Genomic DNA, 16,460 nt, shown 5'->3' with positions numbered 1-16,460 from the left:
CAACGTGTGATATATTGTTAGATAGGTATTTAAAAATTAATAAGGGTTTTCTAAGATCGTTTTTTGATAATATTAATGCTTTCGGAAATAATCGTTCTTAAAGGAAAAAAAAGTGCGTCCCCCCCTCTAACTTTTGAACCATATGTTTAAAAAATATGAAAAAAATCACCAAAGTAGAACTTTGTAAAGACTTTCTAGGAAAATTGTTTTGAACTTGATAGGTTCAGTAGTTTTTGAGAAAAATACGAAAAACTACGGAACCCTACACTGAGCGTGGCCCGACACGCTCTTGGCCGGTTTTTTTTACATTATTAAGATCTTTTTATTAAACATATTGAAAAATCGTTTAAGTTAGCAAAACATGGCGATACTGCGTCCTCCTATATCCAATTATATTTTTTAGGATCGTCGCATCAGGCCGATCCTCAGCGTTATAGAGGTAACAATGCGCAGTGTACAGCCATGTCCTCCGTCGCGTGTTTATATTCCAGTATTCATATGCGCATGCAATTTAACACACGCGACATTGACAATATATTAGAATCTGGAGATTGCCTGTATCTCCGTTTGAGACCTCCCGGTTTAGTTCATGAGCATGCGCATTTGTTTCAACAGGAGATCCTTGATGCAGGCGAAATACAAGTAGGGACACATTCGGCAAAAAATTCATTAACTTGGAAAGCGACTCATCTATATCCAAATTTCGTTGAAACCCAACCCGTGGAAAATATAGAAACGGTCATCTCTCGACTTTTCGACGATGCTGATCATTCTGACGCGATCGATTCGTATTTATTTACGGGGCTCGGGTACACAACTTCGTTTTGGCGCGCGTACAATAAATATTATTATTTTAACAGCCACGGGGTTGATGAACTTAATAACAGTAATCACGGTACCGGTCGCGCACGTTTGTTTGAGTGTTCGAGCATCAAAGCTCTCGGTAAACTTTTATTCACAATCTTGCCTACACCTCTGGGTAGGCCCGATTGTACTATGGCAGAGATGAGGGATGGATCATATGAGATCAGTAAAATCCGATTGGAATCCTATACATCTGCCGCGGTAACAAATCTTCCGCGTCGCGAACCGATCGTAATGGTCGAGAGACTTTCGGCTTCAAAATTGATCGAGGTCATTAACAAAGACCCCAGTTTGGACCCAAAATTAACCGCGTCGGCATCGGTTGTCGTTCTGCGTCCGTTGCCTATATCAGAATGGTCAGCAAATGATATCGCGCAATATTCATCCGACTTAAAACTGTCGTATTTAAAACCTGCGGTCGTTTTGGCACCTATAGATGATGATATCCAAGTTACAGGGAATCAAATTGAGTCCAAAAAACCGCGCGGACGACCCAAAAAACGGGGTGGAAATCGCGCGCAACAAAATTCATTTAAAAAATACGCGATAAACAAACCGGATGTGCTTAGGGAAGCCGTGAAAAGACATTATCAAAAAACTAAAGTAGATAGAATCGCCGCAGTAATCCGTCACTCACAAGCAAACCCAGAAATACACAGATCCGCTGTAAATCGTTACTCGCAACAACACCCGGAAATTAATCGTGCAGCGTCACAACGCTATCGTGAGTCTAATCGCGATATTCCCCACAACTTGCGAGGAGCTGTAAAGCTTCTTGGCCAATTATCTGATGAGGAATTAAATGTAATAATTCCTCATTCTTTGAAAAAGACTAATTTATTTAGTCCGGACATTTATAGATGTCCACACTGTGCTGCTCCTCTCTTTGAAGAGGAAAAAGGTAATGTTGACGAAAGAAAATGGTGCTGTGGCGGTAATGGAAAATATAAAACAACACAATTCCACCCGCTCACTGAAGAGTTTTATAAAAATCCTGATTTTATTAAAAATTCGCGCGCTTTTAATCATTTGTTTGCCTTCAGCGCGCTGGGAACCACACATGGTTTCCAAAACCCGAATTCGGGTATTGCTTTTGTTAAAGTACAAGGCCGCATTTATCATAGAGTTTTTGATTTGGGCTATGATGAGACGACCAATCCTATTGGTCTGTACATCGAGGACCCCAGCGAGCGTGAAAGAATCGCCACTGGACGAGGTCTCGATAGAGATATTGTTAGAAGCATTACACACTATTTGCACCAAGTAAATCCATACATAGAGTGTTTTAAACGTTTGCATCAAGAAGCGACTGAACAAGCCCACTTAGTGTTCGATACTACCGCGTCGCGCTCACGAGACGGCAACATTTTGGGTGACTTGCCTATCGGTAATGAAGTAGCTGCTATAATTAGTCATTCAAATGAACGATTTTACCCTAAAAAGATTGCGATTTGGGCCGTTGGCGCACGCACGGCACATCAAGTAGACATTTTGCATGTAGACTTTTACGAACCATTCCAATATCCGCTGTTATACCCCTATGGTGAACTGGGGTGGAAAGTTGGAAAAAATGATAAATTTGATACAGGGAAATTATCGCAATGCGAGTATGTTAGATGTCTTTTGCTTTCAGAACCGCGCTTCTCGCAAATGTCACGACTCTCAGAAGAGTGGCTCGTAGATATGTTTTGTAGAATTTCAGAAGAGAGATTGAGATATGTTCACAACCAACAAACTTCGCGTACTCAAAACCCTGGGTCTATGAGAGTCGCCCAGCTTGACGAAGTGGTGGAAGCCTTGAATGATGAGACGATATATGGCGAGGGCGGTATTGTACCGGGTCGTATTTATTTACCCTGCTCATTCACAGGCGGTGAGAGGTACATGAAAAAACAATATTTAGATGCGATTGCGTTATTAAATAAACATGGCTCGGCATCATTTTTCCTGACAATGACATGCAATCCTAAATGGCCGGAAATACAACAATCCACACCTCCGGGCCAAAACCCCTCACCGACCGTATGCGCACGAGTTTTTCAAAAAAGTTAGCTTCACTCATGAAGGACCTTAAGTCCGGCAAGTGGTTTGGTAAAGTAGTATACATTTTGCACGTGATTGAATTTCAAAAACGGGGTCTTCCCCATGCTCATATCGCTTTCAGAGTAGAGGGCGGCGGTCCCGTGCATGCAGTAGAGATTGACACTTTTATTCGAGCCGACATACCCAGTCCCGCGGAGGCTGGGGGTAAACTGCGCGAGGCCGTTCTAAAACACATGATACACGGCCCGTGCGGAGAAAATCATCGTACCGATCTGCAGTGCTGGGACAGTGAATCCAAGAAATGCACACGATATTTTCCTAAAAAGAAACACCGTTCACGTACTGTGACGACAAAGGATTCACACAATTTCGCCGCGATAGCCAAAACGAAGCTACAATTAAATTCCGCAATAGGGACGTCGTAGTGAATGATCTATGGGTCGTCCCCTACAATTCCGCCTTGCTCCTCAAATATGACTGTCATATTAATTTGGAAGCGTGCTCGGCCCGCGCTATGATAAAATACCTTTACAAATATATGACCAAAGGCCTGGATGCTACTCGCGTTGCGTTAATTCCCGAAGAAATAAGGAATAATGAAATAGAAATATACGTATCCAAAAGGTACATCGGCTCGTGCGACGCGGCGTGGAGAGTCTTTGCTTTCCATATAGTCGGCCATTCACCTACAGTGAAACAACTTGCGATCCATTTGCCCAACAAACAGGCGGTATACTTTAATCCGCAAAAGGGCAACGTAGCTGATGCTGCGGAAAGGGCAGGCTCGGACTTGCTAACATATTTTGCAAGGCCAGCCGATGGTACGGTCCCTATAAACCGAACCGATGTATTAGAACTGGAGAAGTTTGACCACCTAACTTACACCGAATTCTATGAAAACTTTATCGTGCACGCATCGAGACCGTCCTTAAAATGCCCAATATATCAAATGACAAACGGTAAATTCCTAGCGCGTAGACAAAGGGGAGAGTGTGTAGCTCGAATGTTTTGGGTCACTCCGAATCGCGGCGAACAGTTTTATCTGCGTATACTTTTGTCCGCGTATCCGTGTCGTAGTTTTGATGACCTCATCAGACTCGGGGGCGCCGGATGCTCCACATTCCAAGAGGCTGCCCGAGCAGTCGGTCTGGCTGATGACGATTCAGAGTACCGCAGGTCGATGCAGGAGGCACAAACTTTCATGACCGCGCCGCGTTTACGCCACTTTTTTGTAATGTTAGCTGTAAACGGAATCCCAGTCGCGTCATTGTGGGATCAGTTCAAGGACCAACTGAGCGAGGATTTCATTAGACGATTTCCTAGCGATCAAATTGATAGGGCCCGCGAGAAAAGTCTCGTACTCATCGGGAGATTATTGCGCAAGCACGGCAGCCGCTTGAGCGATATCGGGTTACCGGAAGCGATCGACGACACCACAGAGCTGGGTCGAGAGTATACCGAATACGATCGAGCCGAATTGGTTGGATTCGTAGAGGTATGGTTGCCAAAATTGTCAGTTGGTCAGCGCGCCGTGTACGATTACGTACACGAACTCGTCACTAATACAGAACACCGCGAAAATAGTGACAACGCAATCTTTGTTGATGGTCCGGCGGGTACCGGGAAGACGTTGCTTTTAAATTTGATAACATCACACGTGCGCGGTGATTTGAACGGTGTAGTTTTATGTACGGCTAGCTCGGGCATCGCTGCCCAAAACTATCCCAGCGGTATGACCGCGCACAGCATGTTCAAATTGCCCATCGAATTGGTGGACGATTTGGGATATTGGAGCGTCACTAAAAGATCTCAACGCGGGGAACTCATTCGGAAAGCCGACGTCATCATATACGACGAGGCCCCTATGGCACACAAATACTTGATCCACATGTTGGATAGATCACTTCGAGATCTCATGGACTCGGAGAAAATATTTGGCGGCAAAGTAATAATATTCGCCGGTGATTTCCGTCAGATCCCACCGGTAGTGCCTAACGCTAGATCAGATTCTGATGTAATTAATAGTTCAGTAAAGTCATCACCGCTTTGGGAACAATTGAAAACTTTCACACTGACGACATCCCAACGTCAAACTAACGATCCAGAATTTGCCGATTTTCTATTTAAGGTAATGGCGCCTATTAACGTGGTACTTCAGGAAGATTTCAAAAGATACCAAAAAATTAAGGGTATCAAAGCTCATTAACGACCACAAATATTTTTTTTATGGAAGAGTATTTATTGAACTATTAGTTTTGAAGAGTTTTAGTATCATTTTAGTTTATTATATGTCATAAAATGATTATTGAAGCCAACATACCTAAATTTTCTATTACCGTGGTAATGAACAGGCTGCAGTTCTATTAACGCGAATTGATATTTCATTACCGAGGGTATGAATGACAGTGTTTTTCTGCCATCGGTAAATAGAAACCCATCTCAAAATTCGGAGCTTAATACCGACGGTTGAATATACAAATTATGACAAATACATATACCTATACTATCCTCCTTTATGAATACCCACAGAAGACTCAGTTTCACCTAAGAAATCTGTACTTACGGTACACTAAATGTCATATTTTGATACAAGACTAATATGTCGCTCGGTAATAGATACTTCTATAGGAACCCATTACCGACCCAAATAAATATTGCATGGATCGGTAATAGATTCTTATATATTCTATTACCGAGGGTTATCTGATCGTACCATCGGTAATAGGCATAAATTGGAGTATTACAAAATCTAATTCCGACCCATAAAAACAAAGTCATACAGATGTATTTTCATTACAAATCAAAATAAAATATTGCAACCTTATATTAAAACCAAGTTTACATAACTGGTAAGTAAGCATCAGACTTTATGTCAATGTTTAAAAAAATTGACAAATTAACGGTTTTCATAGAAACTACGAAATCAGTCATGAAGTTTTTGCTAAAAATTAAGGTTTGTTGAATAATTTTCATACCGCGTAAATAGTTCTTTGATAGCGTGAATAGATCAAGATTGAAACAACTGTAACACATTATATAACTGATCACATATACTTAAAATAAAGCAAAAAGAACTAATATCACTACTTTAACTATTACTGTGGTATACCACAGTAATAGAATCTACTCACGAAATGGCGCCTTTCACCGCTGTCTTTTAATTTCCACTTTAAACACATTTCCAGGCTAAACAATACGTAAAAAGTACTCAGAAGTCATGTAGAAAACTATAAACAATAATTTGAAATGCATAACTTTCACCTGTTTGCCATAATTATTACGTAAACTACTAAATGAGATTGGAGTTCACTTAGGTTTAGCGTCACACGTCAGTATGACACAACCTCTTCTCGCGGCCCCGTGGCAAAAACTGTCAAACAGCGAGCGTCTTCTTTCATTCACACTCTCTATCGCCTATATGTGCGTTAGTCAACTAAACAGGCTTCCTTTGTGTGAGTAACTTTTTTTAAGAAATTGGTCGGTTTGCCTATAAAATGCGTATTTGCAAATGCGGTGGTAATGGACGTCGATTTCGATACCCGCGTTGATAGCTGCCGTTACCTTAGATTGGGATCAAATCAGCTGCCAACGGAAAGAGTAACAGTAGGACGTGCCGTCCAAAATTTAATAGACCTTTCCATATTATCACATGTAACGGAAGTAAATGAACTTGTAGATTTTGTGTTCCCAATTGACGATTTAAATGATCCTGACTTATGTGCAGGCAGAGCGATCCTTTGCACCCATAACGCTGGCGTGAAAGAGATCAATGAACGTATGATGAATCGGTTACCGAACGAGCCAATGCATTTCTTCGGCGTTGATAAGGTCGTTAGTGAAGGCCCCGATGAGTTGTTTTTTGGTCCAGAGGTATTGAATAGGATTCAACCTAATGGTGTTCCAGAGTACGATTTAGTATTGAAAGTAGGTTCCGTTTGCATGATCACACGTAATCTCAGTTTCGCGGATGGCTTGGTCAACGGGACCAAAGTCATCATAGTGTCGGTAACATCACCTCGCCTCATCACAGTCCGCAAACCAAATCAACACCAGGACTATCTAATACCGCGAATTCAATTCAAAGCCCCGATCGATCGCCGGAGCCCGATCGAGATGATGAGGACTCAGTTTCCGTTACAGGTGTGTTACGCGATGTCGATTCACAAATCACAGGGCCAGACCATCAGTCGCGTAGGTGTTGACTTGAGATCCGATGTCTTTAGTCACGGTCAGTTATATGTAGCTCTAGGCCGCGTTCAAAACCGAGATGCCATCAAAATTTTAACTTCCGCCGTTAGGGTCTCATCAGATAACAGATATATGGCAAATAACATCGTATACCCGCAATTGTTATAAGCGTGAAAGTAAAATGTGCCTCCTTCAAAAAAGCATCGTAACTGTTCGCCATCGTCTAAATCAAGTGTTTGTGTAAATATTAAATTATGTTAATTTATTTTATTTATAAGTAAATCATGATGAAGTACGTGGCTGTCACTGCGCAATTTTTTCTTTAACAGACTTGACACTTACAACACGCGTTGTGAGATAAAGAAAACAATTGTTGTGAGTCTGTAACAATTATTACAAGTTGTTTATTTTTGTATGAAAATAATCACAAAATGTTTTTATGAATCCATATGGCGGCAATATAACATTAAATCTAACTTTGCTCGACTCGATGTTAATTATTCAGCGATCTGCGGGTTGTGATCTACAGACAAATTTTGTTTTATATTCATCAACATTGACTCGGTCAAGTCATACCGCTATACGAATTGAAAAGGAAATTATATCGTGTCAAGTGTAAAAATTGAGCAATGGATCGAGGTGAGTGCATTCGTGTACGCTTTCGGCAACGGGAGCGAAATGGCAGTACTGAATGTGACCAAAGTCGACGTACACCGCGTCAGGTGCCTTCGGGCGAGAGACTCGCGAAGGTGACCGGTGACGTGGTGTTTGATACACAGGTCGACAAGGCGGCGTGAGCGAACCGACTCGGTCGCTGCTCGGACCCTTTTCGACCCAGCAACAGAAGTTCTCGCGTGCAGCAAAAGGTAAGTTTATTATGTACACTTGTGTGAGCAATGAAAGGGGATCACTTTGTGCACTCCGTTTTCATTGCTCTAAGGTGGTACACCTACTGTTATCGATCGTTTCCATTGACACTGTCGTAAACAATGAATCTGTATCAAATTGAGAATTGACTGTTTTAGGGCCGCAGGCTGGACTCGTGTATTCGGCGGCGAGACGACCGGTAAATTAAGGCCACTCATACATTTGATCACAAATGTATGAATGGTCCTAATCAACCGGTCGTCCCACCGCCGAATACACAAGTCCAGTCCGCGGCCTAATGGGGAGAAAGGGAGAGGGGGAGGGAGGGTTTATTGTTTACATGTTTAAAATCAAAAATATTACAATATTTTTAAAGTTTACATTTACACACACATATATTGTTATACATATACATGTACAAGTATTGATATACTTACAAATGTATCGGTCGTATAACCGCGCCAACATTAACAGATCACTCGGTGCATCCGCTACACCTATCGTGCATTCGATACATCTGCATGTATATCCCTACGTAATATTTTTTTTATACTCTTTTGTATTTTTCTCTAAAATTGATATATTTTATGTATATCAATACGTACATTTTCGTAATATCATTATGAACATAACTTAATTGTGTTGAAAAGTTTTGAATACCAACGTGTATTAGTAAATATTTCCTATTGTTTAATACTTTATGATAATTTACATCGTGATTTTACACGTTTCTATATTAAAACAATACGCGCACAATGTTAAATTATAACAACTGCTTATTTTCAATTAGTAATTACGTCATTCATAATATTTGGACATTAAAGTTTTAAATACCCATATTCATTAATATATATTTCATATCGTTTATATACTTTATGAAAATTTGTATCGTTATTTTACATGTTCCTATATTAAAACAACAGCCACATAAAATAACAAAACCTTTAAATTCGCTTGAAATGTACGCACATAATTATGATGTACGTAAAAAATATCAATTAAATTAATATAGTAAGCGTATTGATAGAATAAATCTCTCATTGTATAGTGGAATTTGACACATAATATGTGATGACCGAGTCACACATTCTTCATACCGCAATACATTGACAGATTATCCAATTACTTTTTATCATTGACCAAATCATATTTTTTACTCATACTTACATCTGTTTATTTTTAATCATTAATTTAAAAATGAATAAAACACAAATTATCCAATTGACTTGATCACCTTGTCATAATTAATGAATACGTATAATATTAATAAGATACCTAACAACGTGCAGATATGTATTATCTCTGCTATTTTTTTTTCCTAATACAACGTAGGTGGTATATAAATCTTTTAACGTATGATATCTTGAGTTCTGATATATTTGTCCATGTATATAATTACTTAATAATTATATACATGAAGGAATATAGTTCCACATATATATATCAAAGTAACGACGTTTATAGAAATATTGTATAGATTCAATTTAAAGTTTACGTTTCATTTTACTCATTTCTCTATTACACTACTTTATTCTGTGACTAAATTGACTGCCAATAATATTATAATAAACACCATATAGAGCTCAATCGCGCACTTCTGCACAACCAAACGGAGACACTTGCACCAAATCATAACATTGTTATTTAAGATTTTCATACAATATTATGCAACTTATTTATTCTAACTAAGTCACAATCTGCACATGAATATTTACTTTGATATAATTTTACAATTATAGGTTTTTTACTGCTGTCTTAGAAAGCAAACTGAGTACAACGATACATAATTAGACTTTAAAATTCCCAAACGTGTTTACAAAAATCAATTTGGTTTCGTTTTGCAACTTTAAATCAATACTTGACACATTTATGTAGATTTTACACAAAATATTGTTACGAATAACATTACTGTCACGTTTACATTCTCTTCTAATTATCATTATACTATTTCACTAAAAATGAATGAAAAACTTGAAATGTCCATACGTTAATATTCTATAAAAAGTAAACACAAATATACAACGACATATATTTCGATGATAACGATATATATTTTTAAAAATACATTCATATGAAATATATTTGAAATATTTGTGAAATGTCAACAACAAAGTTCTTATAACTGCCAAGCAACTTGAATATTTAATAATTGTAAATATACCTCACTTATATAGCAACAAATAATCAAATAATCACTTTAAACTTTTCTCGATATACTTTAATAAGAATGTCTTTTAGTATTTTTTATTTAATATTTATTTATTTAAAGATTGCATCGTGATTTAAGACATTGTTATTAAAATAAATCGGAAACCGAAACCAACCAAAGTTACAGCTCACACGCGAGTCGATTGCCCAAAACAGTGCTCAATATAACAAAATGTATATGTAGGTACTTACAAATAATGACTACTAAAAGCATGCCAACTTTTCTTGATATAATTTAATATGAATGTCTTTTAGTAATTTTTTAAAAGTATAATGTATTTTTTAGATTGCATCGTGATTTAAGACATTGATATTAAAATAAATCAAAAACAAAAACCAACCAAACTTGTAACTCACACGCGAGTCCATTACCCAAAAAAAGAGCCGAATATAGCAAAATTTATATGTAGGTACTTACAAATAATGATAACTAAAAACATGTCAACTTTTCTTGATATAATGTAGTGTGTGTACCACACCTTACCCACACATGTGCATAGCTTAGTATATATTGGCATGTACTTGTTATTTAAGACACATTAAACGTATACTCCATACGAAGTAGTTATCATTTACGCTCCACATCACATGGCGATCCTGCCAGTGCGGCCTCGAGCTGCACTGGCGGCGCGCTGCGCCAGCCAGTATTACTGACCGTGAACTTTCGTAAATAAATATTTGGAACTCTAAGTGAATGAAAAGGACTATTATATATTTATAGTGACAGTGAAAAGTTTCAAGAGAATAAATAGAACTTACGGATTGGACTAATATATCAAATATATGAGTATCATATAGTGAAAGTGAAAAGGTTACAGAGACTAAATCGAAAGTTACGGATTGGTGCTTATTGCAAATAAAAAAAAAAATGTGCAGTGTGGACTAAATTACATTTCTAATATCTACTAAATAGACTCATGTATCAGGAGATTTTGAAAATAAATCTTTTTTTTTTTCGAATAAACGAAATTGGCAAGTTGTAAGTTGGACGTTGCAGCTGGGAGATTGTTCGCGTCACGGACCCCGGGCGTGGCCTTGCCGACGTTGGACGCGACGACGAGGAGACTGGACACGAAGTCCTGGTCCCGCCACACAACGGTCATGGAATGGTCGTAATCTAAACTAGGTAGTTATATGGTTTTAGTTAATAAGTATAAGCAGTTGATTGACAGTTTCTTCTTGTGTTTAAAATAAATATGAAGCGCGTTATATGCATTATTTTCATTAGATAACTATTTTAAATTTCGGTTTTTGAGTAGGTAATAAACATTAAGTTTCAAAATTGTGTCTGTTTACGTAATATTAGCAATTGCTATTATTTACGGAAATTAAGTTTAATAATATTGCGATGTAGGAATACAATGCATATGCAAATTAAATATTATGTGGAATCTAATTAAATGCTGCTTGATGACGAAATAGTAATATGGTCAAAAGTACGGCACGTTTTAATATTACATCATTCGATCTCTACTTTGCATTCAGTAATTCAAATTGGTAAACTTAACAAATGATTTCGTGCACTTGGATACAACATTCGTCATAGCGTACAGGTGGGCCGCGTCATCCGCGACACGTGTTCACATATAAGGGATCGGTATGTAGCTTCTGTTATTACGTCTCGAATTTCAGTTTCAACATAATGCATTATTAATGTATTGTGCAATAATTTAGATTACTTCAAATTTATCGTATTTTAATATGAATGTCTTTTAGTAATTTATTAAAAGTATAATGTATTTTTTAGATTGCATCGTGATTTAAGACATTGATATTAAAATAAATCAAAAACCGAAAATAAACAGTGTAAAATAAACAACTGTAAGTACAAATAATAATTACTAAAAACATGCCAAATTTGTTTGATATAATTTAATATGAATGTGTTTTAGTAATTTTTTAAAAGTATAATGTATTTTTTAGATTGCATCGTGATTTAAGACATTGATATTAAAATAAATCAAAAACCGAAAATAAACAGTGTAATATAAACAACTGTAAGTACAAATAATAATTACTAAAAACATGCCAAATTTGTTTGATATAATTTAATATGAATGTCTTTTAGTAATTTTTTAAAAGTATAATGTATTTTTTAGATTGCATCGTGATTTAAGACATTGATATTAAAATAAATCAAAAACAAAAACCAACCAAACTTGTAACTCACACGCGAGTCCATTACCCAAAAAAAGAGCCGAATATAGCAAAATTTATATGTAGGTACTTACAAATAATGATAACTAAAAACATGTCAACTTTTCTTGATATAATTTAATATGAATGTCTTTTAGTAATTTATTAAAAGTATAATGTATTTTTTAGATTGCATCGTGATTTAAGACATTGATATTAAAATAAATCAAAAACCGAAAATAAACAGTGTAAAATAAACAACTGTAAGTACAAATAATAATTACTAAAAACATGCCAAATTTGTTTGATATAATTTAATATGAATGTGTTTTAGTAATTTTTTAAAAGTATAATGTATTTTTTAGATTGCATCGTGATTTAAGACATTGATATTAAAATAAATCAAAAACAAAAACCAACCAAACTTGTAACTCACACGCGAGTCAATTACCCAAAAAAGAGCCGAATATAGCAAAATTTATATGTAGGTACTTACAAATAATGATAACTAAAAACATGTCAACTTTTCTTGATATAATTTAATATGAATGTCTTTTAGTAATTTATTAAAAGTATAATGTATTTTTTAGATTGCATCGTGATTTAAGACATTGATATTAAAATAAATCAAAAACCGAAAATAAACAGTGTAAAATAAACAACTGTAAGTACAAATAATAATTACTAAAAACATGCCAAATTTGTTTGATATAATTTAATATGAATGTCTTTTAGTAATTTATTAAAAGTATAATGTATTTTTTAGATTGCATCGTGATTTAAGACATTGATATTAAAATAAATCAAAAACCGAAAATAAACAGTGTAATATAAACAACTGTAAGTACAAATAATAATTACTAAAAACATGCCAAATTTGTTTGATATAATTTAATATGAATGTCTTTTAGTAATTTTTTAAAAGTATAATGTATTTTTTAGATTGCATCGTGATTTAAGACATTGATATTAAAATAAATCAAAAACAAAAACCAACCAAACTTGTAACTCACACGCGAGTCAATTACCCAAAAAAAGAGCCGAATATAGCAAAATTTATATGTAGGTACTTACAAATAATGATAACTAAAAACATGCCAACTTTTCTTGATATAATTTAATATGAATGTCTTTTAGTAATTTATTAAAAGTATAATGTATATTTTAGATTGCATCGTGATTTAAGACATTGATATTAAAATAAATCAAAAACCGAAAACAAACAAACTTACAGCTCACACGCAGGTCAATTTCCCAAAAAAATGCTCAATATTGCAAAATTTATATATAGGTACTTACCTACTTAAAAATTTATAGGTACTGATTAATAAAAACATGCCAACCTGTCTTAATGTATCATTAATAAAATGTCTTTTAGTAATTTTTAAAAATTATTACATATATACTTTTTTTAGATTGCATCGTGATTAAAGACATTTTTTTAATTTAATGTAAATCAGTAAAGATTAAAATTTAACTCATATAAGTCATATGTATTGTTAAAAATAAAATAAAAACCCTAAAAATTACAACGCAATTAAAACTATTGAATATTTTTACAACATATTTATTAACATGTAATCTTACAAAAAAAAAGTCGTTTCGATAAATCTCAAAATATATGTCAAGATTTGCATAATAATAAATAAATTCAATGTGTTTTTGTATTACTTTTAAGTACAAATTGCCATTACCACCTGTAAAAGCCACTCTTCAACTACTTCAAGAATCAACCAGGAAATCATACTAGATTCTCTGCATAAGCTGGTGAAGAAGAAATGATTGTACAAATCTAACCACATCTTATGAAATTTAACACCTGTAAATACAAGAAACAAGTTGTCAGAGTTTACTTTTTCATGATCGAAAATAGCTCATATAAAATGGAAAACAGATATATCCAAGAAACTCAATTCTCCATTTGCACAAGAAGATAAAATAAAACCATGATCCGTATCACTTACAAGAAAATACGTTACTGTGAACATTTATTTTATGAACAAATTTGTTCAACAACATTATAACATAAGTGACGTAATTTGATCTTCGTGCATAAACCATTATACACATGAAAAAATACAAAAGTTTCTGTGCGGATGATACAAGAGGCGTCATCATCATCATCATCAGCCTATCGCAGTCCACTGCTGGACATGGGCCTCCCCAATTTCACGCCACCGTTTCCGATCTTCGGCTGCTCGCATCCAGCTGCTGCCAGCCATCCTGCGCAAATCGTCGCTCCACCTTGCCTGAGGCCGTCCTACACTACGCTTGCCTAGACGCGGTCTCCACTCAAGAACTCGTTTACCCCAACGGTTGTCGGTTCTACGGCTAATATGGCCAGCCCACTGCCACTTCAGCTTGCAGCAAGAGGCGTACCATTAAGATTTTTTACGTGTGGTGTATTATGACACGCCAGGCGTATCATTTTAATATGACAGAAGTTGTTCGCCACCACAGCATAAAGTTTTCGAAAATGGAACACACGACGAATCGGTTAATGAACAAACTATCAAGAAAACACTGATCTCAACACTAAATGAAGATATGAAGCACAAGAAACTCACATATATAATATGACATGACAGCTTACAATTTCAAAAGATATCATAATAACATTCACCCTAATTGGATATTGAAAAAGAAGACAGAAGACAAGATCACGAAAAAGGTGTAAATGGCATTTTTTATTACACATAGTATATTCAATTATTGTTATTAAATAGGTATTAATTTAACAGGTAACATGTACGTGTATTTCCATGCCAAAAAAAAAGAACAAAAAAAGCACGAAATTCCATAAAAAAAACAGAAAAAAAAACAAAACAAAGAAAAAAATATAAAAGAAAAAACATAAAACAAAACAAAAAAATATATATATACATATATACGTAAAAAGAATATTACGTATTAGATTAAAAATGGAAATCACATTCATTTTAAATGCATATAAAGGTATTTTTGTTACTTGACATATAATTTGAGACCTTTCTTAGTTAGTATCCTAACGTTATAATTAAATAAACAAAACATATTGTATGTCATTTATACATACAACAAAAATTCTACATAATTTAAATATATACTTAATGAAGAAACAAATAACAATACATGTGACTATAAATGTGTTAAACAAATCCATCTGTTCTTAGAGCTCATTAATGATTGAATTTGTTAATCTATTAATATAGTAATTTAATTTACAGTTGTCATAAATTTTGTTACACATTTTATCAAATATTTCAAAAATACTTTACATTGATACAATTTAATAAACTCCTCGTACATGCAAATCGTTACACATGTGTGATGTCTTTTTTAAAATATTAAAGATATGTACATTTTAACTCCTAAACTCATTCATAGTAAAATAGTATAATTAAATTTGATAAATAAACATTTTCATTGCATATTTTTGTGAAACTGATACATTGCTCAATGTTTGGATACTAAAATTACGAAACGAAACGAAATTGAATTTTATAAAGACGCCTTAAAATTTTAAGACCTAACTATATAATGGTTGTTACACACATCATTCTTACAAAGACAGCAGCAAACACTTTAACATTAAAAATAAGATTAAAGTAAATATTAGTGTATAGACGTTAACCAGCAAATCATAAATAAATGAGAAAAGTAACAGTCGCAAAACAATATATGTATAAAAATCTCCAATACCATTATTAGAATACTGTTCAGATGCCTCCGTTTGGTCGCACCGAGGTAATTAGAGTCCTTGTGATGTTGCTTTCAATATCAGAAGTAGTCACTTTATTCACAAATATCAATTGTGGAGTAGAAAAGAACAATATTATTTCCAACATAACACACACAAGTATTTATTAATTATAACAAGTCAATTAACTAATACAGATATTGGACCAAATACGAGTGTTTATATTTTTATTCAAAATGATCATTAATAAACATTTGTATTTTATTTTTTATATTTTTTATTTTTACTTTACATTTTTTTTATTTTCTTCACATGTAAGAGGGGTCATGACAATAAGGAGGGGAAGGGGGGGGGGAAGCAGTCAATTCTCAATTTGATACAAATTCAATGTTTTCGTCAATATCAATGGAAGCGATCAATGACAGTGGGTGAGAGGGTGGGTATCAGGTGTACATAACAAACTCAACCTTTCGCT

Source organism: Leguminivora glycinivorella, chromosome 24, assembly GCF_023078275.1.
Source record: "Leguminivora glycinivorella isolate SPB_JAAS2020 chromosome 24, LegGlyc_1.1, whole genome shotgun sequence".
In the NCBI taxonomy this organism is placed as follows: Eukaryota; Metazoa; Arthropoda; class Insecta; order Lepidoptera; family Tortricidae; genus Leguminivora; species Leguminivora glycinivorella.
This window is presented reverse-complemented; position numbering follows the sequence as displayed.